A 27,444-nucleotide genomic window follows, 5' to 3' on the forward strand; every position below is an offset into this window, starting at 1 on the left:
TCAATCTGTACCAACTGATGTTTAGACGGCATAACACTACAGTCTTGTAATCCCGTCAGTCTTAACATCACAATTACACTACCAGAATTCCTAATAAATCTCAGTACAATCTATAACTTCAGTATCTGTACCTTGTAAAATGAATAACAGCATAATTCTGATAGCAATCTCAATCAAATCAACTCTAAAATTCATAACAATGCCATAACAAGTCTATTTCTAAATCTGACTTCGATTCTACAATATCTACGGTAGCAGAAACACCATATCTGAATCATATTCAATTCTAACAACATCATAAAATCAAATCTTGTCTAAACGTAATAAAACTTACGTCCAGTTGTAGCCTGCGTTGATAGGAACACAGTACCGAAGTCGGATTCCAATTCAGATAAACGATTTGCTCGTAAATTAATTTTGAACATTAAGAACGAAGCTTTCCCTTCAAATCTCGATTTCTCCTCTTCTGAAATGAGATTTACGCATTTAAATATATATATATACTTACACTCACATGCAGCAAAGCACATGGCTCGTCCTTCGCACAACACGTCTCGCGCATATGCGCGGCCACTACTCGCGCATATGCGCGAGACCTACTGTCTCGGCGAAACTGCTACTCGCGCATATGCGCCATTAATTCCGCGCATATGCGCCACCCCTTCTGGCCCTCCCGCGCATATGCGCCACTCTACTCGCGCCTATGCGCCACTGGTTCTGGCCTTGCCGCGCATGTGCGCGCACTTACACCGCGCATGTGCGCCAAACTTTCTGGATTTCTCCCTTGGCTTCTCGCATGGCTCGCGCATATGTGCGTACACTTCTCGCGCATATGCGCGAGACCTTCGAGTCACGCACACGCAATATTCTTCCTTTCAAAATCTAACAAGAACGCGTCCCGTCTATAATTATCTTGATTAATTCAATAAATCATTCCGAATTAATCTCAATTTACAGTAATCATATCCAAATCATTTCAGATTACGGTAATTAAATTCTTGGGCATTACACAATGTCTGTCGAGATCTTGAAGTCGGAATGTCGAGTTTGAAAATAACACTCTGAAAAGCAATGTAGACATGCAATATCAATTCTCAATTCAGTTCAGCACATATACAATTCAATACTCGGTTTTGATACAATTTGACGGCATAACAGCGTAATCTCGCGATACCGATAACTCAATAATACTAAACTCACTATCAACACTTCATAACCTTATCAAAACACAATATCATACTGAATTTATCCCATCTCCATTCAATAATTATGCTGGAAAATCGAAACAACATCATACGGTGTCTGAAATTCAATCCGTTTATGTTTCTACAGTGCTCATAATCTCAAGAACACAAAATAACCATTACATCTGATTTTCCTCAATACTTAAACTTCAAACCATGTTGGAAATGAGAAATACTTACGTCTTCTTGTAGCCTTCAAAGAGAGGAACACAAATCCGGTCTCGGAATTAAAATCGGATCACTATATCATTCCAAATCCTAAGTTTAAGATCAAAGGAATGGGAGCTTTCTTCTTGGCTTCTCTCGGTTCCCTGAATTCTGAAATGAAAAGGGAAGAAGACAACTCATATACTATTCATGGCCAATGACACATGTTATATTTTTCAAATAGCACGTATGACCGCGGGTGCGGTAGCTCAGGAGCGCGGGTGCGCTGTGCTCACGGCGAATTCATCTAAAATTGCAGCATCTAGACCGCGGGTGCGGTCCCTGCATGACCGCGGGTGCGGTTGCACCACCGCGGGTGCGGTCTTGCTAACACCGCGGATGCGGTGTGGCTTCGCACAAATCCACCAACTTTCTGTCTAAACATCGCGGGTGCTGTATCTCCTAACACCGCGGGTGCGGTGTGGCTTCGGCCCTGCTCGCTTAAAATCCCATAATTCATGCATTCTTATCTTTACAAGTCTAACATCAATGCCAGTTGATAATTCTCGAGTCTTACATTTCTCCCCCTCTTAAACAGGAGTTCGTCCTCGAACTTGCAAGCAATTAATCATGCCAGTGTATACAAAACAGTATAATCAAAATTGAAAGGAAGACTCACATCATATGAATAGCTCGGGATGTTTCTGTCTCATATCAGACTCTGTCTCCCAAGTTGCTTCCTCGATGCCATGATGACTCCACTGAACCTTCACAAGCGGAATGGTCTTGGTTCTAAGCTGTTTCTCTTTCCGATCAAGAATCTGTATCGGTCTTTCAACATAGCTCAGAGTCTGATCCAACTCGGCTTCGTCAGGCTGAATAACATGAGAACTATCTGGCATATATCTACGTAACATCGAGACATGAAAAACATCATGTATACCGGACAATGAAGGAGGAAGAGCAAGTCTGTAAGCTCGATCGCCAATCTTCTCAAGGATCTCATACGGACCGACGTATCTAGGAGATAACTTTCCTTGCTTGCCAAATCTGACAACGCCTCTGAAAGGTGAAATCTTCAAAAATACTCTGTCTCCCTGCTCAAATACCAACGGTCTGCGTCTAACATTGGCGTATTTCGCTTGCCTATCCTGTGCTGTCTTCATTCTCTTCTGAATGATCTTCACTTTCTCGGTCATCTCACGAATCATATCAGGCCCCAACTCTGGTACCTCAGATATATCATCCCAGTACAACGGAGATCTGCACTTCTTTCCGTATAAAGCTTCGAACGGTGCCATCTCTATGCTCGTCTGATAGCTGTTGTTGTATGAAAACTCACACAACAGCAATGAATCTTGCCAACTAGTACCAAAGTCTAGTACTACAGCTCTCAGCATGTCCTCTAAAGTCTGGATAGTCCGCTCTGACTGTCCGTCTGTCTGAGGATGATAAGCAGTGCTCAGGTGTAAAGTCGTACCTAAAGCCTGCTGCAAGCTATGCCAAAAGTGAGAAGTAAATCGTGGATCACGATCTGATACGATCGACTTCGGCACACCGTGCAATCTGACGACCTCTCTGACATACAACTCTGCCATCTGATCGTGTCGATAGGTCATTCTGTACGGAATAAAGCACGCTGATTTGGTCAGTCTGTCTATCACAACCCAAATTGCGTCACAGCCCCGCGAAGATCGAGGTAACTTCGTCACGAAATCCATGGAAATGTGATCCCATTTCCATTCAGGAACAGACAAACTCTGAAGTAAACCTCCGGGTTTCTTTCTTTCTGCCTTCACCTGCTGGCAATTCAAACACGTAGACACAAATTCTGCAATATCTGTCTTCATCTGCTTCCACCAGAATTGCGCCTTCAAATCATTGTACATCTTCCTGCCACCAGGATGAATGCTGAACCGACTACAGTGTGCCTCTGACATGATCTGTCGTCTCAAATCTGAAATCTCTGGCACTACTAAGCGGTTATTCACATACAGAATAGAATCTCTAACCTGATACTCTGATATATGACCAGATCTGACCATATCAATCGATCTCTGAACGCTCGGATCAGTTCTTTGTGCTTCTTTGACCCTCAAAATCAGATCTGGCTCAATCTGAATCGCAGCAAGTCGCAACGGTCTACTCCCTGTATCAAATGTCAACCCAGACAAGCAACAATCTTCTACTAAATTTGATACACCTACAGTCGACAAGGAAAGAGCACATACCTTTCGACTCAAGGCGTCTGCCGCTGCATTCGACTTCCCTTGATGGTACTTGATCTCGCAATCAAAATCTTTCAGCAGATCAAGCCATCGTCGCTGCCTCATGTTCAATTCTGACTGAGAAAAGAGGTACTTCAGGCTCTTATGATCGGAATAGATCTCAAATTTCTCGCCATACAGATAATGGCGCCAGATCTTGAGTGCAAAGACAATCGCCGCCAATTCAAGGTCATGAATCGGATAACGGGTCTCGTGCGGCTTCAGCTGTCTAGAGGCGTACGCTATCATGTGCCCTCGCTGCATAAAGAACACATCCTAGCCCTCTGTGAGATGCATCACAATATTCAACGAACTCACCTGTACCTGAAGGAATCGTCAAGACAGGCGCACTAGTCAGCCTCTTCTTCAGCTCTACAAAACTGGCTTCACAATCTTCAGACCACACAAATGGCATATTCTTCTGTGTCAACTGGGTGATAGGCTTCGCTATACTGGAGAAATCTCGTATAAAACGACGATAATACCCGGCTAGACCCATGAAACTGCGTATCTCAGGCACAGAAGTCAGTCTCGGCCAACTGATCACAGCCTCAACTTTACTCGGATCTACCGCAATACCATCTCCAGATATAATGTGCCCCAAAAAGACAACCTGTTTTAGCCAGAATTCGCACTTGGACAATTTGGCATACAACTGCTCATTTCTTAAAGTCTTCAATACAATTCTCAGATGATCTGCATGCTCAGTCAGACTCTTCGAATATACCAAAATATCATCAATGAACACAATCACAAAATCATCTAAATATCTCTGAAAAATACGGTTCATCAAACTCATAAATACCGCAGGCGCATTCGTCAAACCGAAAGGCATAACAATAAACTCGTAATGCCCATACCTGGTTTGGAATGCAGTCTTTGGGATATCCACGTCTCTAACTCTGAGCTGATGATATCTTGATCTCAAATCAATCTTCGAGTAAACCGAAGATCCCTGTAACTGATCAAACAAATCGTCGATGCGCGGCAAAGGATACTTGTTCTTCACTGTTGCCTTGTTCAACTGTCTGTAATCAATACACAGTCGCATCGAACCATCTTTATTTCTAACGAAAAGTACCGGAGCACCCCAAGGAGATACACTGGGTCTGATATATCCCTTGGACAGAAGATCTTCCAACTGTGCTTTCAACTCTTTCAGTTCGATATGCGCCATCCTATACGGAGCTCTCGAGATAGGAACACTGCCTGGCACAAGATCTATGCTAAAATCTACCTCTCGAACTGGAGGCAACCCCGGAATTTCATCTGAGAACACATCTGCAAACTCGCAAACCACTAGCAGATCTGCCAATGCTGGGCTCGACTTCAGTAGATCTACTGAATATACGAGGAAGCCCTCTGTTCCTCTCTGAAGCAGTCTACTCATAGTCAGAGCAGATACTAAGGGAATCCGAGATCTGGAACCCTTTCCGTAGAATTTCCAATCATCTGTCATCTCGGGTCTGAATCTGACACTCTTGTGGAAACAATCTACAGTGGCCCTGTACTTGGTTAACATATCTATACCAACTATACAATCAAAATCAGCTAAACCAAGTACTACACAATCAAGATCAATCTCATGCCCCTCAAACTGAAGCATACAGTGTCTAACAGTAGTCACAGATATCAAACCACTTCCCAACGGAGAAGCTATAGACACTACCATCGACAAAGACTCAACAGGCAAAGAATGTCTCAATGCAAAATGCTCAGATATGAATGTATGTGATGCACCTGTGTCTATCAACACATATGCAGGATAACCGCAAAGGAAACAGTTACCTGCAATGACGTCATCTGGTGCCTCCTGCGCCTGCTCCTCTGTCAGCGCAAATACCTTAGCCTGCTGTCGGGGAGGTTGACTCACTGTCTGACTACCTCCTGGTCTCTGCTGGGTCTGTGTAGAGGGTTGCTGGAAGGAGTGTACAGAAGATGCCTGTCTCTCCATCTGTGGCACTGGTGCTGATGACCCTGTGCTCTGGAATCGTTGTGCACCCCTCTGGGGACAAACTCTGGCAAAGTGTCCCTGTTGCCTACAGATGTTGCAACGTCCCATAACTCCTTGACACTGCTCCGTGGCATGTCGCCCTCCGCACGAACTACAGTATACGCTACTGTAATCTGACCCCTGACCTCTCTGTCGAGATCCACTCGAACTCGATGAACTGCTTCCGGATTTCTTAAATTGTCTGCCCTTAGCCTTCAGAAATTCCTTCTTGCCACTACCACTAGCTCCACTATCAAAACGAGGAGGAGGTGGTGGAAACTGTACGGTGGTAGGCTGTGGCTGTCTCTGCCCCTGAACACCGTAAGAAACGCCTCGCTGCCTGATCAAGCCAGCCTCTGCTCCCTTCGCTCGGTTTAATGCTTCTGAAAAAGTATTGGGTCTCTCGGTGTTTACCAAAGTAAAAACATCTGGGTTCAACCCGTTGATGAACTGATCGGCCACTGCCTCGTCGTTCCCTGCCACATGAGGTGCAAATCGTAGCAATGCAGAAAATTTAGCCACATACTCCTCGATGTTCCACTGTCCCTGCCTCAGATTCGCAAATTCAGCTCCTTTATCTTTTCGGTAGGAAACGGGAAAGAAGCGCTGATAGAACTCATCCTTGAAGACTTTCCACGTGATATCAATGCCTCGGTGCTCCAAGGCTCTCTTCGTAGTCAACCACCAGCTCTTTGCAACCTCTTGCATCTGATGCCCTATCAACTTCACACGTCGCTCATCAGTATATGCGAAAGACTCAAACAACATCTCGATATCATCAAGCCAGCTCTCACACTCTACTGCACTCTCTGTGCCTTTCAGTGTAGGAGGATGGAAAGACTGAAATCTCTTCAATAAGGTCTCCATCGGCATAGCGGTGACATCCATCTGTGCACCTGATGTGCTACCCTGCTCTGGCTGTGGTATACGTCTAGGCGGCATAAATCTGATTATCAAACTGATTAGTACACAATCAATATCATTTGTCTCAGCCCTCCTCTGATCATAAACTCTGATCGAGAATCGGTTCTGATTCAGGCTTGACAAGTATATGCTGTAAATCAATTCAAATACAATACAACATATAATAGGGAAAGCAGTAAATCATGCTATCACGTCAAAAGCAAGGAAGATGACTCGATCTACCCCGCTCATTCTATTCTATCTCAGTCTACAGAACCTACAGCTCTGATACCACCTGTTGTGGGGACCCGGGCTCTAACTCGATTCTTTTGGGATTTAATTGGATCTTTGTTCGAAAATGTGGGTAAAAATTTTGCTTTTTAATATTAAATCAAATGTATAATTAAAGCATAACATGTCTTTATATTAATTAAACGACATAATGTACATACACGTCTGTTTTGTACAATCATACGCTAGTGTTTAGAAGTTTCACTACAAGTCTAGTACAAACAACTAACAAGCTGCAACGCCCGAGATCTCCACGCTATCAACAATCTCTCATCTTCCTCGTGACCCCGATCCTGCCCCACCTGTTGCCATGCGCACATACAGACACGACAACAGCCGGATAACTCCGGTGAGAACATATCCCAGTATAAAACATGGATGCATGCAATGTAATAATCATATACAAAAGCATAGCATATATCAAGTAACATGAATGTAAAATCTACAACATGTAGAGGAATACAAATCTGTATTCAACATTTAAATCTTGACTCGACTCATTTTGTAGTGACCCGTTCCAGAATCACCTACTAATCAAAAACTAAGCATGCAATTAACCTAATTAACAATAATCAGAGATAACAGCGGAAAAGTCAACAAAATAATGGTTATACAACCCAATCGAAGTCTAGAATAACTCAAAATAAAATATCCAATACAACCATATCGAATCAAAACAATACCGATAAACTAAACCAACCAGCTACTCAACGTCCTCCTCCTGCTCCTCCTGAGCTGTCCAACCTGAGGCCTGCCCCGAGGGAATGGGGTGTCCAAGAATAAACAAAACCGAGGACGTGAGCGATAAGAATGCCCAGTACAAAAGTATGAGTATACAAACCTATATGAAATGCACATGCTATGATATGATACCAGGGTAGTCAAGAAATAGGAATCACAAAAGGATCTCAACAATGCTCAGTCTAGAGGCGCCAAGTGGATAGTGCCGCGCGGTACACCTCTGGGTCACTGCATCCACTACAAGACAGACGTGGACCTAAAATGTCCCGGACCACCGAAGCCCTCCCGACCCGTCGGCCACTGTGTACTCTCGGTGTCCATGCGTCCACAAGACAGGGCTGAGCGGCCCCAAGATATAGCTTATCTCGAAAGAGATACAGCTCAACAGTAAAGGCTATCTCGAAGGAGAATACGGCTCAACATGAAATGCAACGTGCAGTAATAAACGTGACATAATAGCATGTATCAAATGACATATATCAATGCACCACATAATCATGCAACACATATATGAATGTATACTCAACCAGGATATCTCGGATAGTACTTTCGTACCTCTATCACAGCAATCCTAATCCACTGGAACAACCAGACAACAGGTCTAATCCAAGCCTATTCATCAAGTGAAAACCATCACTAAACTTATCTACCAGACTTGACTAGATAATCCTGAGATAAATACTGATAAAATTCCAAACCTTCGTCCGTCGCTAGCCCGCTGATGCCGCTAGCTCCCAACTAGAGCACAGCTCTGCTACAAGACCAGCAGCTCCCCGCTAGTGCCCAAATCTCGGAACAAGACTAGAACCTGTCAGAAACGACTGAAATGCTATGGAATTCTCTGAATTGGCGAGTCAAAATGAGGAAATCCGACCACTATTTATAGGCCATGTTCGGATCGTCCGAACCCTCTTCGGAACGTCCGAACTCTTACGTGTCCATCGGCTCTTGACAGCTCATGATCGGATCCTCCGATCATACACTTCGGACCGTCCGAACATGCACGTGTCCAGCTGCTCTTGACACCTCATGATCGGATCCACCGAACCTACACTTCGGAACGTCCGAACTCCCACGTGTCGATCAACACTTGACACCTAATGATCGGATCCACCGAACTCACTTCGGACCTTACGAACTCTTCGTTGCTTCCGAACCATCTTCGGTCCGTCCGATCATGACTCGGTCAAAATTACACATTAAACCTTCTTAATCACCAATATTCCGTTAATTACCCAATTTGGAATTCGGGCTACTACAACCTGAGGCCTGCCCCGAGGGAATGGGGTGTCCAAGAATAAACAAAACCGAGGACGTGAGCGATAAGAATGCCCAGTACAAAAGTATGAGTATACAAACCTATATGAAATGCACATGCTATGATATGATACCAGGGTAGTCAAGAAACAGGAATCACAAAAGGATCTCAACAATGCTCAGTCTAGAGGCGCCAAGTGGATAGTGCCGCGCGGTACACCTCTGGGTCACTGCATCCACTACAAGACAGACGTGGACCTAAAATGTCCCGGACCACCGAAGCCCTCCCGACCCGTCGGCCACTGTGTACTCTCGGTGTCCATGCGTCCACAAGACAGGGCTGAGCGGCCCCAAGATATAGCTTATCTCGAAAGAGATACAGCTCAACAGTAAAGGCTATCTCGAAGGAGAATACGGCTCAACATGAAATGCAACGTGCAGTAATAAACGTGACATAATAGCATGTATCAAATGACATATATCAATGCACCACATAATCATGCAACACATATATGAATGTATACTCAACCAGGATATCTCGGATAGTACTTTCGTACCTCTATCACAGCAATCCTAATCCACTGGAACAACCAGACAACAGGTCTAATCCAAGCCTATTCATCAAGTGAAAACCATCACTAAACTTATCTACCAGACTTGACTAGATAATCCTGAGATAAATACTGATAAAATTCCAAACCTTCGTCCGTCGCTAGCCCGCTGATGCCGCTAGCTCCCAACTAGAGCACAGCTCTGCTACAAGACCAGCAGCTCCCCGCTAGTGCCCAAATCTCGGAACAAGACTAGAACCTGTCAGAAACGACTGAAATGCTATGGAATTCTCTGAATTGGCGAGTCAAAATGAGGAAATCCGACCACTATTTATAGGCCATGTTCGGATCGTCCGAACCCTCTTCGGAACGTCCGAACTCTTACGTGTCCATCGGCTCTTGACAGCTCATGATCGGATCCTCCGATCATACACTTCGGACCGTCCGAACATGCACGTGTCCAGCTGCTCTTGACACCTCATGATCGGATCCACCGAACCTACACTTCGGAACGTCCGAACTCCCACGTGTCGATCAACACTTGACACCTAATGATCGGATCCACCGAACTCACTTCGGACCTTACGAACTCTTCGTTGCTTCCGAACCATCTTCGGTCCGTCCGATCATGACTCGGTCAAAATTACACATTAAACCTTCTTAATCACCAATATTCCGTTAATTACCCAATTTGGAATTCGGGCTACTACAACCTGAGGCCTGCCCCGAGGGAATGGGGTGTCCAAGAATAAACAAAACCGAGGACGTGAGCGATAAGAATGCCCAGTACAAAAGTATGAGTATACAAACCTATATGAAATGCACATGCTATGATATGATACCAGGGTAGTCAAGAAACAGGAATCACAAAAGGATCTCAACAATGCTCAGTCTAGAGGCGCCAAGTGGATAGTGCCGCGCGGTACACCTCTGGGTCACTGCATCCACTACAAGACAGACGTGGACCTAAAATGTCCCGGACCACCGAAGCCCTCCCGACCCGTCGGCCACTGTGTACTCTCGGTGTCCATGCGTCCACAAGACAGGGCTGAGCGGCCCCAAGATATAGCTTATCTCGAAAGAGATACAGCTCAACAGTAAAGGCTATCTCGAAGGAGAATACGGCTCAACATGAAATGCAACGTGCAGTAATAAACGTGACATAATAGCATGTATCAAATGACATATATCAATGCACCACATAATCATGCAACACATATATGAATGTATACTCAACCAGGATATCTCGGATAGTACTTTCGTACCTCTATCACAGCAATCCTAATCCACTGGAACAACCAGACAACAGGTCTAATCCAAGCCTATTCATCAAGTGAAAACCATCACTAAACTTATCTACCAGACTTGACTAGATAATCCTGAGATAAATACTGATAAAATTCCAAACCTTCGTCCGTCGCTAGCCCGCTGATGCCGCTAGCTCCCAACTAGAGCACAGCTCTGCTACAAGACCAGCAGCTCCCCGCTAGTGCCCAAATCTCGGAACAAGACTAGAACCTGTCAGAAACGACTGAAATGCTATGGAATTCTCTGAATTGGCGAGTCAAAATGAGGAAATCCGACCACTATTTATAGGCCATGTTCGGATCGTCCGAACCCTCTTCGGAACGTCCGAACTCTTACGTGTCCATCGGCTCTTGACAGCTCATGATCGGATCCTCCGATCATACACTTCGGACCGTCCGAACATGCACGTGTCCAGCTGCTCTTGACACCTCATGATCGGATCCACCGAACCTACACTTCGGAACGTCCGAACTCCCACGTGTCGATCAACACTTGACACCTAATGATCGGATCCACCGAACTCACTTCGGACCTTACGAACTCTTCGTTGCTTCCGAACCATCTTCGGTCCGTCCGATCATGACTCGGTCAAAATTACACATTAAACCTTCTTAATCACCAATATTCCGTTAATTACCCAATTTGGAATTCGGGCTACTACAACCTGAGGCCTGCCCCGAGGGAATGGGGTGTCCAAGAATAAACAAAACCGAGGACGTGAGCGATAAGAATGCCCAGTACAAAAGTATGAGTATACAAACCTATATGAAATGCACATGCTATGATATGATACCAGGGTAGTCAAGAAACAGGAATCACAAAAGGATCTCAACAATGCTCAGTCTAGAGGCGCCAAGTGGATAGTGCCGCGCGGTACACCTCTGGGTCACTGCATCCACTACAAGACAGACGTGGACCTAAAATGTCCCGGACCACCGAAGCCCTCCCGACCCGTCGGCCAATGTGTACTCTCGGTGTCCATGCGTCCACAAGACAGGGCTGAGCGGCCCCAAGATATAGCTTATCTCGAAAGAGATACAGCTCAACAGTAAAGGCTATCTCGAAGGAGAATACGGCTCAACATGAAATGCAACGTGCAGTAATAAACGTGACATAATAGCATGTATCAAATGACATATATCAATGCACCACATAATCATGCAACACATATATGAATGTATACTCAACCAGGATATCTCGGATAGTACTTTCGTACCTCTATCACAGCAATCCTAATCCACTGGAACAACCAGACAACAGGTCTAATCCAAGCCTATTCATCAAGTGAAAACCATCACTAAACTTATCTACCAGACTTGACTAGATAATCCTGAGATAAATACTGATAAAATTCCAAACCTTCGTCCGTCGCTAGCCCGCTGATGCCGCTAGCTCCCAACTAGAGCACAGCTCTGCTACAAGACCAGCAGCTCCCCGCTAGTGCCCAAATCTCGGAACAAGACTAGAACCTGTCAGAAACGACTGAAATGCTATGGAATTCTCTGAATTGGCGAGTCAAAATGAGGAAATCCGACCACTATTTATAGGCCATGTTCGGATCGTCCGAACCCTTTTCGGAACGTCCGAACTCTTACGTGTCCATCGGCTCTTGACAGCTCATGATCGGATCCTCCGATCATACACTTCGGACCGTCCGAACATGCACGTGTCCAGCTGCTCTTGACACCTCATGATCGGATCCACCGAACCTACACTTCGGAACGTCCGAACTCCCACGTGTCGATCAACACTTGACACCTAATGATCGGATCCACCGAACTCACTTCGGACCTTACGAACTCTTCGTTGCTTCCGAACCATCTTCGGTCCGTCCGATCATGACTCGGTCAAAATTACACATTAAACCTTCTTAATCACCAATATTCCGTTAATTACCCAATTTGGAATTCGGGCTACTACAACCTGAGGCCTGCCCCGAGGGAATGGGGTGTCCAAGAATAAACAAAACCGAGGACGTGAGCGATAAGAATGCCCAGTACAAAAGTATGAGTATACAAACCTATATGAAATGCACATGCTATGATATGATACCAGGGTAGTCAAGAAACAGGAATCACAAAAGGATCTCAACAATGCTCAGTCTAGAGGCGCCAAGTGGATAGTGCCGCGCGGTACACCTCTGGGTCACTGCATCCACTACAAGACAGACGTGGACCTAAAATGTCCCGGACCACCGAAGCCCTCCCGACCCGTCGGCCACTGTGTACTCTCGGTGTCCATGCGTCCACAAGACAGGGCTGAGCGGCCCCAAGATATAGCTTATCTCGAAAGAGATACAGCTCAACAGTAAAGGCTATCTCGAAGGAGAATACGGCTCAACATGAAATGCAACGTGCAGTAATAAACGTGACATAATAGCATGTATCAAATGACATATATCAATGCACCACATAATCATGCAACACATATATGAATGTATACTCAACCAGGATATCTCGGATAGTACTTTCGTACCTCTATCACAGCAATCCTAATCCACTGGAACAACCAGACAACAGGTCTAATCCAAGCCTATTCATCAAGTGAAAACCATCACTAAACTTATCTACCAGACTTGACTAGATAATCCTGAGATAAATACTGATAAAATTCCAAACCTTCGTCCGTCGCTAGCCCGCTGATGCCGCTAGCTCCCAACTAGAGCACAGCTCTGCTACAAGACCAGCAGCTCCCCGCTAGTGCCCAAATCTCGGAACAAGACTAGAACCTGTCAGAAACGACTGAAATGCTATGGAATTCTCTGAATTGGCGAGTCAAAATGAGGAAATCCGACCACTATTTATAGGCCATGTTCGGATCGTCCGAACCCTCTTCGGAACGTCCGAACTCTTACGTGTCCATCGGCTCTTGACAGCTCATGATCGGATCCTCCGATCATACACTTCGGACCGTCCGAACATGCACGTGTCCAGCTGCTCTTGACACCTCATGATCGGATCCACCGAACCTACACTTCGGAACGTCCGAACTCCCACGTGTCGATCAACACTTGACACCTAATGATCGGATCCACCGAACTCACTTCGGACCTTACGAACTCTTCGTTGCTTCCGAACCATCTTCGGTCCGTCCGATCATGACTCGGTCAAAATTACACATTAAACCTTCTTAATCACCAATATTCCGTTAATTACCCAATTTGGAATTCGGGCTACTACAACCTGAGGCCTGCCCCGAGGGAATGGGGTGTCCAAGAATAAACAAAACCGAGGACGTGAGCGATAAGAATGCCCAGTACAAAAGTATGAGTATACAAACCTATATGAAATGCACATGCTATGATATGATACCAGGGTAGTCAAGAAACAGGAATCACAAAAGGATCTCAACAATGCTCAGTCTAGAGGCGCCAAGTGGATAGTGCCGCGCGGTACACCTCTGGGTCACTGCATCCACTACAAGACAGACGTGGACCTAAAATGTCCCGGACCACCGAAGCCCTCCCGACCCGTCGGCCACTGTGTACTCTCGGTGTCCATGCGTCCACAAGACAGGGCTGAGCGGCCCCAAGATATAGCTTATCTCGAAAGAGATACAGCTCAACAGTAAAGGCTATCTCGAAGGAGAATACGGCTCAACATGAAATGCAACGTGCAGTAATAAACGTGACATAATAGCATGTATCAAATGACATATATCAATGCACCACATAATCATGCAACACATATATGAATGTATACTCAACCAGGATATCTCGGATAGTACTTTCGTACCTCTATCACAGCAATCCTAATCCACTGGAACAACCAGACAACAGGTCTAATCCAAGCCTATTCATCAAGTGAAAACCATCACTAAACTTATCTACCAGACTTGACTAGATAATCCTGAGATAAATACTGATAAAATTCCAAACCTTCGTCCGTCGCTAGCCCGCTGATGCCGCTAGCTCCCAACTAGAGCACAGCTCTGCTACAAGACCAGCAGCTCCCCGCTAGTGCCCAAATCTCGGAACAAGACTAGAACCTGTCAGAAACGACTGAAATGCTATGGAATTCTCTGAATTGGCGAGTCAAAATGAGGAAATCCGACCACTATTTATAGGCCATGTTCGGATCGTCCGAACCCTCTTCGGAACGTCCGAACTCTTACGTGTCCATCGGCTCTTGACAGCTCATGATCGGATCCTCCGATCATACACTTCGGACCGTCCGAACATGCACGTGTCCAGCTGCTCTTGACACCTCATGATCGGATCCACCGAACCTACACTTCGGAACGTCCGAACTCCCACGTGTCGATCAACACTTGACACCTAATGATCGGATCCACCGAACTCACTTCGGACCTTACGAACTCTTCGTTGCTTCCGAACCATCTTCGGTCCGTCCGATCATGACTCGGTCAAAATTACACATTAAACCTTCTTAATCACCAATATTCCGTTAATTACCCAATTTGGAATTCGGGCTACTACACATTTCTACTCTAGGGATCCCGGTGTGAATAAGACGGTCTGTCACCTACCCAACCACTCGGGGCGATGGTACGTCTTATTCCTAGACTTCGGTCAACTCTGTATCGAGGGTCTGCACATAGAGCAAATCTACTCCTATGCGTCGATACACCGAAACGTCTAGTTTTGGCCAATCTGCCAATATCTCCTATCTCAGGACTCGAATATAAATCAATAAACAAGATATTACATAATCAATGTAACAACAATCTAGTATGTGATTTAGGGAAACTCGTATCAAATCTGAATCGAGTTGTGCAATCCCGTGACCACATGAATTATACCTTTCGTCGCACAATGTCTGTCGAGATCTTGAAGTCGGAATGTCGAGTTTGACAATAACACTCTGAAAATCAATGTAGACATGCAATATCAATTCTCAATTCAATTCAGCACATATACAATTCAATACTCGGTTTTGATACAATTCGACGGCATAACAGCGTAATCTCGCGATACCGATAACTCAATAATACTAAACTCACTATCAACACTTCATAACCTTATCAAAACACAATATCATACTGAATTTATCCCATCTCCATTCAATAATTATGCTGGAAAATCGAAACAACATCATACGGTGTCTGAAATTCAATCCGTTTACGTTTCTACGGTGCTCATAATCTCAAGAACACAAAATAACCATTACATCTGATTTTCCTCAACACTTAAATTTCAAACCATGTTGGAAATGAGAAATACTTACGTCTTCTTGTAGCCTTCAAAGAGAGAAACACAAATCCGGTCTCGGAATTAAAATCGGATCACTATATCATTCCAAATCATAAGTTTAAGATCAAAGGAATGGGAGCTTTCTTCTTGGCTTCTCTCGGTTCCCTGAATTCTGAAATGAAAAGGGAAGAAGACAACTCATATACTTTGCATGGCCAATGTGGGGACCCGGACGCTAATCATCTTCTTGATCATCGTTGGGATTTAATTAATCAGTTCTGATAAACAGGGTCTAAAAATTTTTCTTTTTAAAATGTAACTGCGGAAGGTAATGGAATCTAAACAATATACATCTCTGTATAAAAACTACAGTTCAGTAGAAAAGTACAATACTGTACAACCTAAGTCTAAGGTTCAACTACTAAATTCAAGTAATTAACCAAATCTGCTAGAAGTCCGGAATCACCACGCTAACTCGTCTTCTCTCATCGTCATCTCGACCCTGATCCAGCCCCACCTGTTGTCATGCACACATACAAAACAAGACAACAGCCGGATAACTCCGGTGAGAATAAATCCCAGTATAAAACATGATAAACATGCATATACACATAATGATTCATGAAACATGCTGTCATGAATAAATTAAAAGCAATAGTAATAGATTTCATTATCTATGAAATCTAGTCTAACTAAACATGTAACTCAAATCAGATAAACATGCACATAAACAATCTGAATCATAAAACATGCTAACCCAACTGAAAGCAGTAATGATGGGTCCCAAGATCTAGGAGCCACATCCGTATAAGCATGCAGTTCTAATCAAATCATGTCTAGACTTGACTCGATCTATAACTCTAGGGATCCCGGGGTGAATAAGACGTCACTGGCTGTCACCTACCCAACCACTCGGGGCGACTGTACGTCTTACTCCTAGACTTCGGTCCGAGCTGTATCGACGGCTGGCAATAGGAGTAATGGCTACTCCTAAGTTGAGATACACCGAACGTCTAGAAGTCTGACAATGGCTGTCAAGACTTTCCTATCTTAAATGCAATGAATAACAATCTGTAAACAAAGCATAATCATATTCATAACTGAATATCACAATTACCTTACATGCTTGAATACAATTCTATAATCAAAGCATAATCAGGTAACAATATAAACAATAATCTAGTATGTGATTTTATTGGGAAACTCAAATTAATCTAATTTGAGTTATGCTTCCCGAATATCACATGAATTTTACCTTTGTCGTCCATGTCTGACGAAGACGATGACCTGTATCCAACTCTGTGCATCTCGAATCTGAAATGACAATATCGAATACTCTGTATCAGTGAATAACTCAATACACAATCTGTTCTGAAAAATACTCAAATCAGTATACAATCTGATCAATGTCTGAACAAGATACAATATAATTCATGTCATCGACATTACAATACCATCTGAATAATTACGGAATCTGATCCATCTCAATCAATACTGAATCTGATCAATATAAATCAACTGATGTTTCGACGGCATAATAATACAAGTCTGAATAACCCCGTCAATCTGAACATCACAAATATAATACTGAACTCATAATCTGTGCCCACATAATTCATACTCTGAATATTAACACAAGTCTGATATAAAATCTCAGTCAATATCTTTCAAAAATCATAACAATTACAGGAACAATCTGTTCTTTAATCTGACTTCAATTCTATACTGTCTACGGTAGCAGAAACATCATATCTGAATCATATTCAATTCTAGCAACATCATATTTTCAAAACATCTCAAAACGTAACAAAACTTACGTCCAAATGAAGCCTGCGTTGATAGGAACACAGTACCGAAGTCGGATTCAAAAACAGACGGGCGGATCGTTCACAATTTCCAAATCTTCCCTCGGTTCCTCGATTCTCTCTTTTTCCTTTCTGAAAATTCGTTTCTGATATGCATGTATATATATATATATATATACACACGAAAATGCAATAGGCCAAGTGGCTCGCCTTTCAAGTTACACGTTACTCGCTCGGGCGGACAAAAGTTGCCGCCCGGGCGAGTAATTCTCGGCCCTCGCCCATTCCAGCAGCCTCGTTCGGGCGGTCAAAAACATCCGCCCGGACGAGTGACTCTCGGCCCTCTTCTCCTAGGCACTCTCGCTCGGGCGGTCAAAACGTCCGCCCGGGCGAGTCACTTTCGCCCAACACTATTATTATCTCAATTTGATCTTAAAATAACCTGGTTATAATCATGTCCACTCAAAATCAATAATCTCAAACTAACATGTTGAGATGTTAGGTCGAACATCTCGGTGTAAAATACACCAGGCCCGGCATCGTCATTTGAGTTCCTATAACCTGAATTATGTCAATTAATCAACATCTGATTACCGTAATTAAATCTCGGGCATTACAGCCAATGACACATGTTATATTTTTCAAATAGCACGTATGACCGCGGGTGCGGTAGCTCAGGAGCGCGGGTGCGCTGTGCTCACGGCGAATTCATCTAAAATTGCAGCATCTAGACCGCGGGTGCGGTCCCTGCATGACCGCGGGTGCGGTCGCACCACCGCGGGTGCGGTCTTGCTAACACCGCGGGTGCGGTGTGGCTTCGCACAAATCCACCAACTTTCTGTCTAAACATCGCGGGTGCGGTATCTCCTAACACCGTGGGTGCGGTGTGGCTTCGGCCCTGCTCGCTTAAAATCTCATAATTCATGCATTCTTATCTTTACAAGTCTAACATCAATGCCAGTTGATAATTCTCGAGCCTTACATGTACTACTTGTAGATTGTAGTTTGTATTAAACACTAGTTTGTATGAAAGTACTAGAACAAGACATGTATTTTTGTTTGTTGAAATAAAATATAGAACTCTTTTGTGCTTGAGTTATATGCATTTGAATTAATGTTAAAAAGCAAAATTTTGACCCGCATTTTTGAATAAAGATCCGATTAATCCTAAAAAGAACTGAGTTAGAGCCCGGGTCCCCACAATGTGACTGGAATATACGTATGCACAATGCAAACCCACACAAATTAATGCAATAAAACACGTAAAAATCACACATATCAGGGAGTGTGATATCCCTAAGACAGCGTTCCGGACCAGGTACGGTCATTATGAATTTCTTGTGATGTCATTTGGTCTGACTAATGCTCCTTCAGTCTTCATGGATCTTATGAACCGAATGTTCAAGCCTTATTTGGATAGCTTCGTCATTGTTTTCATCGACGACATCTTTATCTATTCCAAGACCAGAGAGCTTCATGCAGAGCATCTCAGAGTTGTTCTTCAGTTGATGAGAGAGAAGAGGTTGTATGCTAAGTTGAAAAAATGTGAGTTCTGGTTGGAGCAGATTTCTTTCTTAGGCCATGTTGTCTCGAAGGATGGTCTAGCTGTTGATCCAGCGAAAATAGAGGTGATACAGAAGTGGCCTATCCCTACCACTGTATCAGAGGTATGTAGTTTTCTTGGTTTGGCTGGTTATTATCATCGTTTTATTTCAGATTTTTCCAAGATTGCCCTGCCGTTAACCAATCTGACGAGGAAGGCTGTGAAGTTTGAGTGGTCCAATGAATGCCAAAGTGGATTCCAAGAGTTGAAAGATAAGTTGACGACAGCTCCTGTACTTGCATTGCCCAGTGGTTCAGAGGAATTTGTTGTTTATACCGATGCGTCGAAGAAGGGCCTCAGTGCAGTGCTGATGCAACGTGGAAAAGTTATAGCATATGCTTCTCGTCAATTGAAAGACTACGAGAAAAATTATCCTACGCATGATCTGGAGCTGTCAGCTGTGGTTTTCGAACTGAAAATCTGGAGACAATACTTGTATGGCGAAAAGTGTGAAATTTTCACGGACCACAAGAGTTTAAGGTACTTGTTTTCTCAGAAAGAACTCAATATGCGACAGAGAATGTGGTTAGAGCTTGTCAAAGATTATGATGTGATGATTACTTACCACCCAGGGAAGGCGAATGTTGTAGCAGATGCATTGAGCCGTAAGTCAAGTTCTTCTTTTAGTTCTATGATTCAGCAGCCGTTGTTGTTAGACTTGCAACGAGAGGAGATAGCTTTGGTGGTTCCAGGAACCATTGCTCACTTTTCAGCGTTGGTCATTCGGGCTACATTGATGGACATAATCCGTATAGAGCAGGTCAATGATGTACAGTTGATAGAGAGGAGAGCCAGAGTAGAGGAGAGAGGTAATTCAAAGTTTGGGTTGAATAGAGATGGTTTGATGACATTCAGAGGCCGTATTTGTGTGCCTGTTGGTGATGATATTCGACGAGATGTCTTGACAGAGGCACATACCGCGCCATACTCGATACATCCAGGTAGTACCAAGATGTATCAGGATCTTCGTAGACTCTATTGGTGGCCAGGTATGAAGAAGGATATTGCCATATTTATTTCTCAGTTCCTAACTTCTCAGCAGGTGAAAATCTAACACCAGAGACCTGCTGGGACATTGCAGTCATTGCTGATTCCTCAATGGAAATGGGAGCATATTACAATGGATTTTGTGGTTGGTATTCCTAGAATGCAGAAAGGTTATAACTCTATTTGGGTTATTGTTGATCGGTTGACCAAGTCAGCGCATTTTCTCCCAGTCAAAAAATGTATTCCATGAACCAGTATGCCGAAGAGTACAAAGCAGATATTGTTAGACTTCATGGTGTTCCTTTGTCGATTGTGTCTGATCGTGACCCTAGATTTACTTCAGAGTTTTGGAAGAGTTTGCACAGAGCCTTGGGTACACGGTTAGCATTCAGTACAACATATCATCCCCAGAGCGACGGTCAATCAGAGAGAGTTGTTCAGATTTTGGAGGATATGCTTAGAGCTTGTACTATCGACTATCCTGCTAGTTGGGATTCCAAATTGCCTCTTGTAGAGTTCACGTACAATAATAGCTACCAAGCGACGATTGGCATGGAACCATATGAAGCACTTTATGGATGGAAGTGTAGATCTCCCTTGTATTGGGACGAGATTGGCGAGAGGAAGATGATGTCCAGAGTTGGTCCAACAGACAGCTGATGTTGTTTGTAGTGACCCGTTCCAGAATCACCTACTAGGCAAGAACTAAGCATGCAATTAACCTAATTAACAATAATCAGAGATAACAGCGGAAATAGTCAACAAAAAATAATAGTTATACAACCCAATCGAAGTCTAGAATAACTCAAAATAAAAATACCCAATACAACCATATCGAATCAAAACAATACCGATAAACTAAACCAACCAGCTACTCAACGTCCTCCTCCTGCTCCTCCTGAGCTGTCCAACCTGAGGCCTGCCCCGTGGGAATGGGGTGTCCAAGAATAAACAAAACCGAGGACGTGAGCGATAAGAACGCCCAGTACAAAAGTATGAGTATACAGACCTATATGAAATGCACATGCTATGATCATGATACCGGGGTAGTCAAGAAACAGGAGTCACAAAAGGATCTCAACAATGCTCAGTCTAGAGGCGCCAAGTGGATAGTGCCGCGCGGTACACCTCTGGGTCACTGCATCCACTACAAGACAGACGTGGACCTAAAATGTCCCGGACCACCGAAGCCCTCCCGACCCGTCGGCCACTGTGTACTCTCGGTGTCCATGCGTCCACAAGACAGGGCTGAGCGGCCCCAAGATATAGCTTATCTCGAAAGAGATACAGCTCAACAGTAAAGGCTATCTCGAAGAAGATACGGCTCAACATGAAATGCAACGTGCAGTAATAAACGTGACATAATAGCATGCATCATATGACATATATCAATGCACCACATAATCATGCAACACATATAAGAATGTATACTCAACCAGGATATCTCGGATAGTACTTTCGTACCTCTATCACAGCAAGCCTAGCCTTACGCAACACCGCTAATCAGGTCTAGCACAAGCCTACGCATCAAAAGCATACTCAATCAATACTACCATGCTCGACTAGCAAAACCAGTACTCCCTAGTACTACCAAAGGTTTAGGGTTTACCTTCGTCCGTCGACAGCCCTTTGATGTCGATTGCCTCGTAACTCAGGCGCCGCTACGCTACTACTCCTGGTAGCTCTTGGCTATCGCTCGACCAACAACTAACCCTAGAAACCTTCCAAACTCTCCAAAATGAGAGAAAACTCAAGAAATTGGCAAGTCACAAATGAGAAATCCGAGCACTATTTATAGGCCATGTTCGGATCCTCCGAACAACACTTCGGAACGTCCGAACGCTACGTGTCCATTGGCTCTTGACAGCTCATGATCGGATCCTCCGATCATACACTTCGGACCGTCCGAACTCCCACGTGTCCATCAACTCTTGACACCTAATGATCGGATCCACCGAACTCACTTCGGATCGTCCGAACGCGTCGGTGCTACCGAACCATCTTCGGTCCGTCCGATTATGACCACGGTCAAAATTACACATTAAACCTTCTTAATCACCAATACTCCGTTAATTACCCAATTTGGAATTCGGGCTACTACATTGTTGTTGTTATTCAAGAGAGGATGAAGACAGGACAGTCAAGATAGAAGAGCTATGTTGATGTACGTCATAGGCCATTGCAATTTGAGGTTGGTGACCATGAGTTCTTGAATATAGCACCTCTTAAGGGTGTGATGCGGTTTGGCAAAAAGGGAAAGTTGAGTCCAAGATTTATTGGCCCATTTGAGATTTTGGACAGAGTCGGTGATCGAGCTTACAGGTTAGCCCTACCGCCAGATCTTGACAGAGTTCATAATGTTTTTCATGTCTCCATGCTCAGGAAGTATATTGCGAATTCTTCCCATGTTCTTTGCCACGAGCCATTGGATTTGGCGCCAAATTTGATGTACCAAGAGATTCCAGTCCAGATTCTGGATCGCAAAGTTAAAGTGTTAAGAAACAAAGAGATCGGCATTGTTAAAGTCCTTTGGAGGAATCATTTGATTGAAGAAGCCACGTGGGAACAAGAAGATGAGATGAAAGAGAAGTATCCCGAGCTGTTTGCGCAGTGGCGTCAATTTCGATTTCGAAATTTCTCTAAGGAGGGGAGATTATAATATCGAAGCTTGGTGAATGGTACGGTTTAATATTTCTATTGTTTATGGACTATTTGATTAAGTTTAAGTATAGTTTGATGTTAAGAGTTGTGATTTATGGTTTATAGTATTGTTGGTTATACTTGATATGTGGTTTTATTGTAGCGTCGTTGTGGTTTAATTCATGATAAATTGTAAGTTGATCCAATTGGTATGAGGCCAATTATTATGGTTAGATGAGATATAGAGGTGCAACTTTATGGTTGGGAGTGTTACCGAATTATGAGAGAAGCGATGTTTCGATTCGATTTTAGATGCAAAGTTTATTGTTGGCTTCAGGTGACAATGCACCCGCGCTAGAAAAGACACCTCACCCGCAGTGTTTGGGCAGAGGCGACACCTGCACCCGCGGTCCAAGAGGCAGCGCACCCGCGGTCGTCATTTTCAGGTTTTCGGAAGTTTTTCAGTAAGCCTAGCGCACCCGCGGTAAGAATTTTAGTGCACCTGCGGTCGTGAACAGTAAAATCGTGTTTCGAGTTTTAAGTGATATAAGACAAGGATTTGTCTGATTTTCCCTCATCCTTTCCTCTACTTCTCGAAATTTCAGCTCCAAGGTGACCTAGGGTTCTCAATTTCTTCATTTGGTACCTTTGATTCAAGCTTATTGTTGGATTATTGAAGTGAAATCAAGGTTCTTTTGGGTTCAAGGAGCTAAGGTAAGCTTTTGGTTTAGTTATTCTTTGGATTTTGGTGTTGGGGAGAAATTATGGGTTTGTTGATTGTGTTGATTTTATGGGTTTTATGATATGGGTTTGTGATTATTGAGATGTTGATGGTGCAATTCATGGTTTATTGTTGTAGGTTTTCTACCAAGAGATTAGATTCAAGGTTTCCAAGTGTAGTAAGTGGAACATTTCCTTGTGCTCACATGATAATATATGTATTGTGTTTCAATGGTTTTAACATGTTATTCCCTTCCATTTGATTCATATTATGTATAAATACAATTTGTTGTATATTAGAGGCTTTTATATGTCTCAATTGTGAAAAAGGGAATACCAAAGAAAAGAGTATGCAAACTGTTTGATTTAATGCCCAAAAGAGAGTTCAAATGATTTATTGGATTGATAGATACATAGTCAGAGATTGCATGCAATTAGTTGATCAACGACCATAGGCTTATATCCCAACAGAGTATCGATTTATATCGATGGGATATAGGTACAGAGACAAAGATACTATTTAGATATCAATACAACAGAGAAAAGAGAAATACCATCGTTATTGTTATGTTATACTATGTTATTCATGTTTCAAGAGTTAGATGGTATTTAATGATTTCAAAGCCATGTTTTACAGAGTATGATATGTATCCATTGTTATGTAAGAGTTCCACTTGCTGGGTTTTATACTCATTTCAGTTATTTCATGTGATGCAGATAAGAGTGACGAACCGGGACGTTGATTGGAGCCGGGGTCATATGCATACCAAAGATGGAGGAAGAAGATATTTGGTAGTATTTTGACATGATCGAAAATGATATTTTGTATTTTGTTGCAACACTTTATTGATCATGTATATACTTTTGATTGTAAATGTTTTATGTCAAGAAAATTTTTAATCCTTCTTCCCTCAAGTAAAATTTTTAATTTTCGCTGTATTATTTTATAAAATCAGTTAGAGGTGTTACAAAAGTTCCTATTCCTCAAAAGAAGGCTCTTCAGAATCCGGAGTACCCAGTGAGCCCGAAGTGCAACCATCAGCACATGGGCTAGTGTTTATCGGGTTCTGGAAAATGCTTCAATTGTGGAGCTATTGATCATATGTTGAGGGACTGCCCGCACTGGAGGCAGCAAACCCAGGGAAGAGTGTTCTCCATGCATTATGAGGAGGCGAACCCCGAAACGACTCTTTTTACTGGAAAATGTCTTCTGACTGGAAACATTTTCAGAAAGAAAGTGGCCACGAAGGCTTGGTTAGATTTCGAGTTCACTCACTCTTTTATTTTGGAGACGTTTGCAAATCATTTGGGATTCAAGTTCATTGGACTCGACGTGAGCTACTCAGTGACAGTCTCATCAGGAGAAGATTTATCAGCTACTAGTGTGGTCAAAAATATCGATCTTGAACTACAGGGCCACCTAGGTTATGCCGACCTGATTGTGTTGCACATGCCAGAATTTGATGTCATTTTGGGTATGGACTGGCTGACAAAGAACATAGTTCTAATTGATTTTCAGAAAAGTTTAGTGTTGATAAGACCGTTGGGCATGGAGCAATTTATTTTTGAGCAAGACAACTAGAGAAGTTTCCCTCGCATGATCTCTTGCATGCAGGCACGAAACTTATACATAAGGGGTGTTAGGAATTCTTGGCCAGTATTATTTCAACACCTGATGCATCCACCCCATCGATATCTGATGTAGCAGTTGTCAGAGAATTTCTCGATGTCTTCCCCGACGATGTCACGGGCCTTCCACCAGAGAGAGAGGTGGATTTTGTCATTAACCTTGTGCCAAGCAATGTGCCAATCTCTAAGGCACCGTACAGGTTGGCTCCAGCAGAGATGTTAGAACTCAAACATCAAATTCAAGAGCTCCTAGACAAAGAATTCATCCGCCCTAGTTTCTCACCATGGGGCGCACCAGTACTCTTTGTAAAGAAGAAAGATGGAATCATGATATTGTGTATCGATTAACGAAAATTGAACAAGGTAACGATCAAGAACAAATACCCATTACCAAGGATCAGGACTTATTCAATAAGTTGCAGGGACTGACGAATTCATAGTGATGACATTTGGACTGACGAATGCTCCGGCAATTTTTATGGACCTAATGAATCGAGTATTTCAGCCCTACCTAGATCCGTTTGTCATAGTATTCGTAGACGACATTCTTATATACTAGAAGAAACATGAGGAGCACAGTCAGCATTTGGATAAAGTTTTGGAAGTCTTGCAGAGTCGCAAGTTGTTTGAAAAATTCAGTAAGTGTGAATTCTGATTGGAGAAAGCAGCATTTTTGGTACATATTATATCTAGCAGTGGCATTGAGGTGGATCCAGCTAAAGTGGCCGCAGTGAAAGAATGGGTTGAGCCGAAGAACGCTTGAGAGATCCGTAGTTTCCTAGGCTTGACATGTTACTACATGAAATTTATTCAGGGGTTTTCCTCGATCGCACTGCCACTCACTTCATTGACGAAGAAAAATGCTAAATTTGTATGGAGTGAAGATTGTCTGAAGAGCTTCGATACTTTGAAGCAAGCTCTTATTACAGTGCCAGTTTTTGCCATGCCATCGGGGCAAGGAAATTTTGTGTTACACACCGATGCTTCTAAACTCGGTTTAGGCTCATTATTGATGCAGCGTGGTCGGGCTATATATTATGCTTACAGACAATTGAAGGTGCATGAGAAGAAATACCCGACTCATGATCTCGATTTAGCCGTCGTTGTCTTTGTGTTGAAGATATAGAGACCTTACTTGTACGGCGAGAAATGTCAGTTATTCACTGATAACAAGAGTCTCAAGTAATTCTTCACCCAGAAAGAACTGAACATGAGACAAAGACGATGATTGGAGTTAGTAAAAGACTACGATTGTGAAATTAGCTACCACCAAGGGAAAGCTAATGTTGTGGTAGATGCTTTGAGCAGGAAGGTAGCAGTCATAGCTCAGCTGTCAGCGTAGAGATCTCTTAAGTGAGAGACTCAGACTTTTGGCCTAAATGTTTATCCTAATGGCAGAGCTCCCAAGTTGTCTAAACTGACAGTCCGATTTTCTTTGCTAGACAGAATCCATAGGGGTCGGACTTCAGATGAACATTTGAAAAAATGGAGACTGAATGATGAAGCCAAGGGCAGTATACTCTACGCAGTGTCCGATGGTATTATGAGGTACAAAGGAAGGATGTGGGTGCCTAGTTTTGATTCGATCAGAGAGGATATTTTAACAGAGGCACATACATCTCTGTATTCCATCCATCCAAGGGGTACCAAGATGTACAAGGACTACATATACTGTATTGGTGGTAAGGGATGAAGTGAGATATTCGACGCTTTGTATCTGAATGCTTCACTTGTCAGCAAGTGAAAGTAGAGCATCAGAGGACAGCAGGGATGCAAAAGCCGTTCCCTATTCCCGAGTTGAGATGGGAGAGTATCACCATGAATTTCGTTGTTGGATTGACGAGGTCAGTCAGAGGATCTAATGTCATTTGGGTTATAGTGGATCGATTTACTAAATCGGCACACTTCTTACCGATGAAGACGACTTTCTCCATGACTCAATATGTTGAGCTCTATATCCAGGAGATAGTCCGATTGCACGGGATCCTAGTTTTTATTGTGTCTAACAAAGACCCGAGATTCACATCGTCCTTTTGGAAGAGTTTACATTCAACTATGAGGACAAAGTTTATATTCAGTAAGGAATTCCACCCTCAGACAGATGGCCAGTCTGAGCTAGTTATTTAGATTTTGGAAGATTTGTTTCAAGCATGTGTGATCGATTTCCATGGGAATCAAACCTACCTCTAGTGAAGTTCACATACAA

This window comes from Primulina eburnea, chromosome 2 (assembly GCF_022965805.1).
Source record: "Primulina eburnea isolate SZY01 chromosome 2, ASM2296580v1, whole genome shotgun sequence".
Classification (NCBI taxonomy): Eukaryota; Viridiplantae; Streptophyta; class Magnoliopsida; order Lamiales; family Gesneriaceae; genus Primulina; species Primulina eburnea.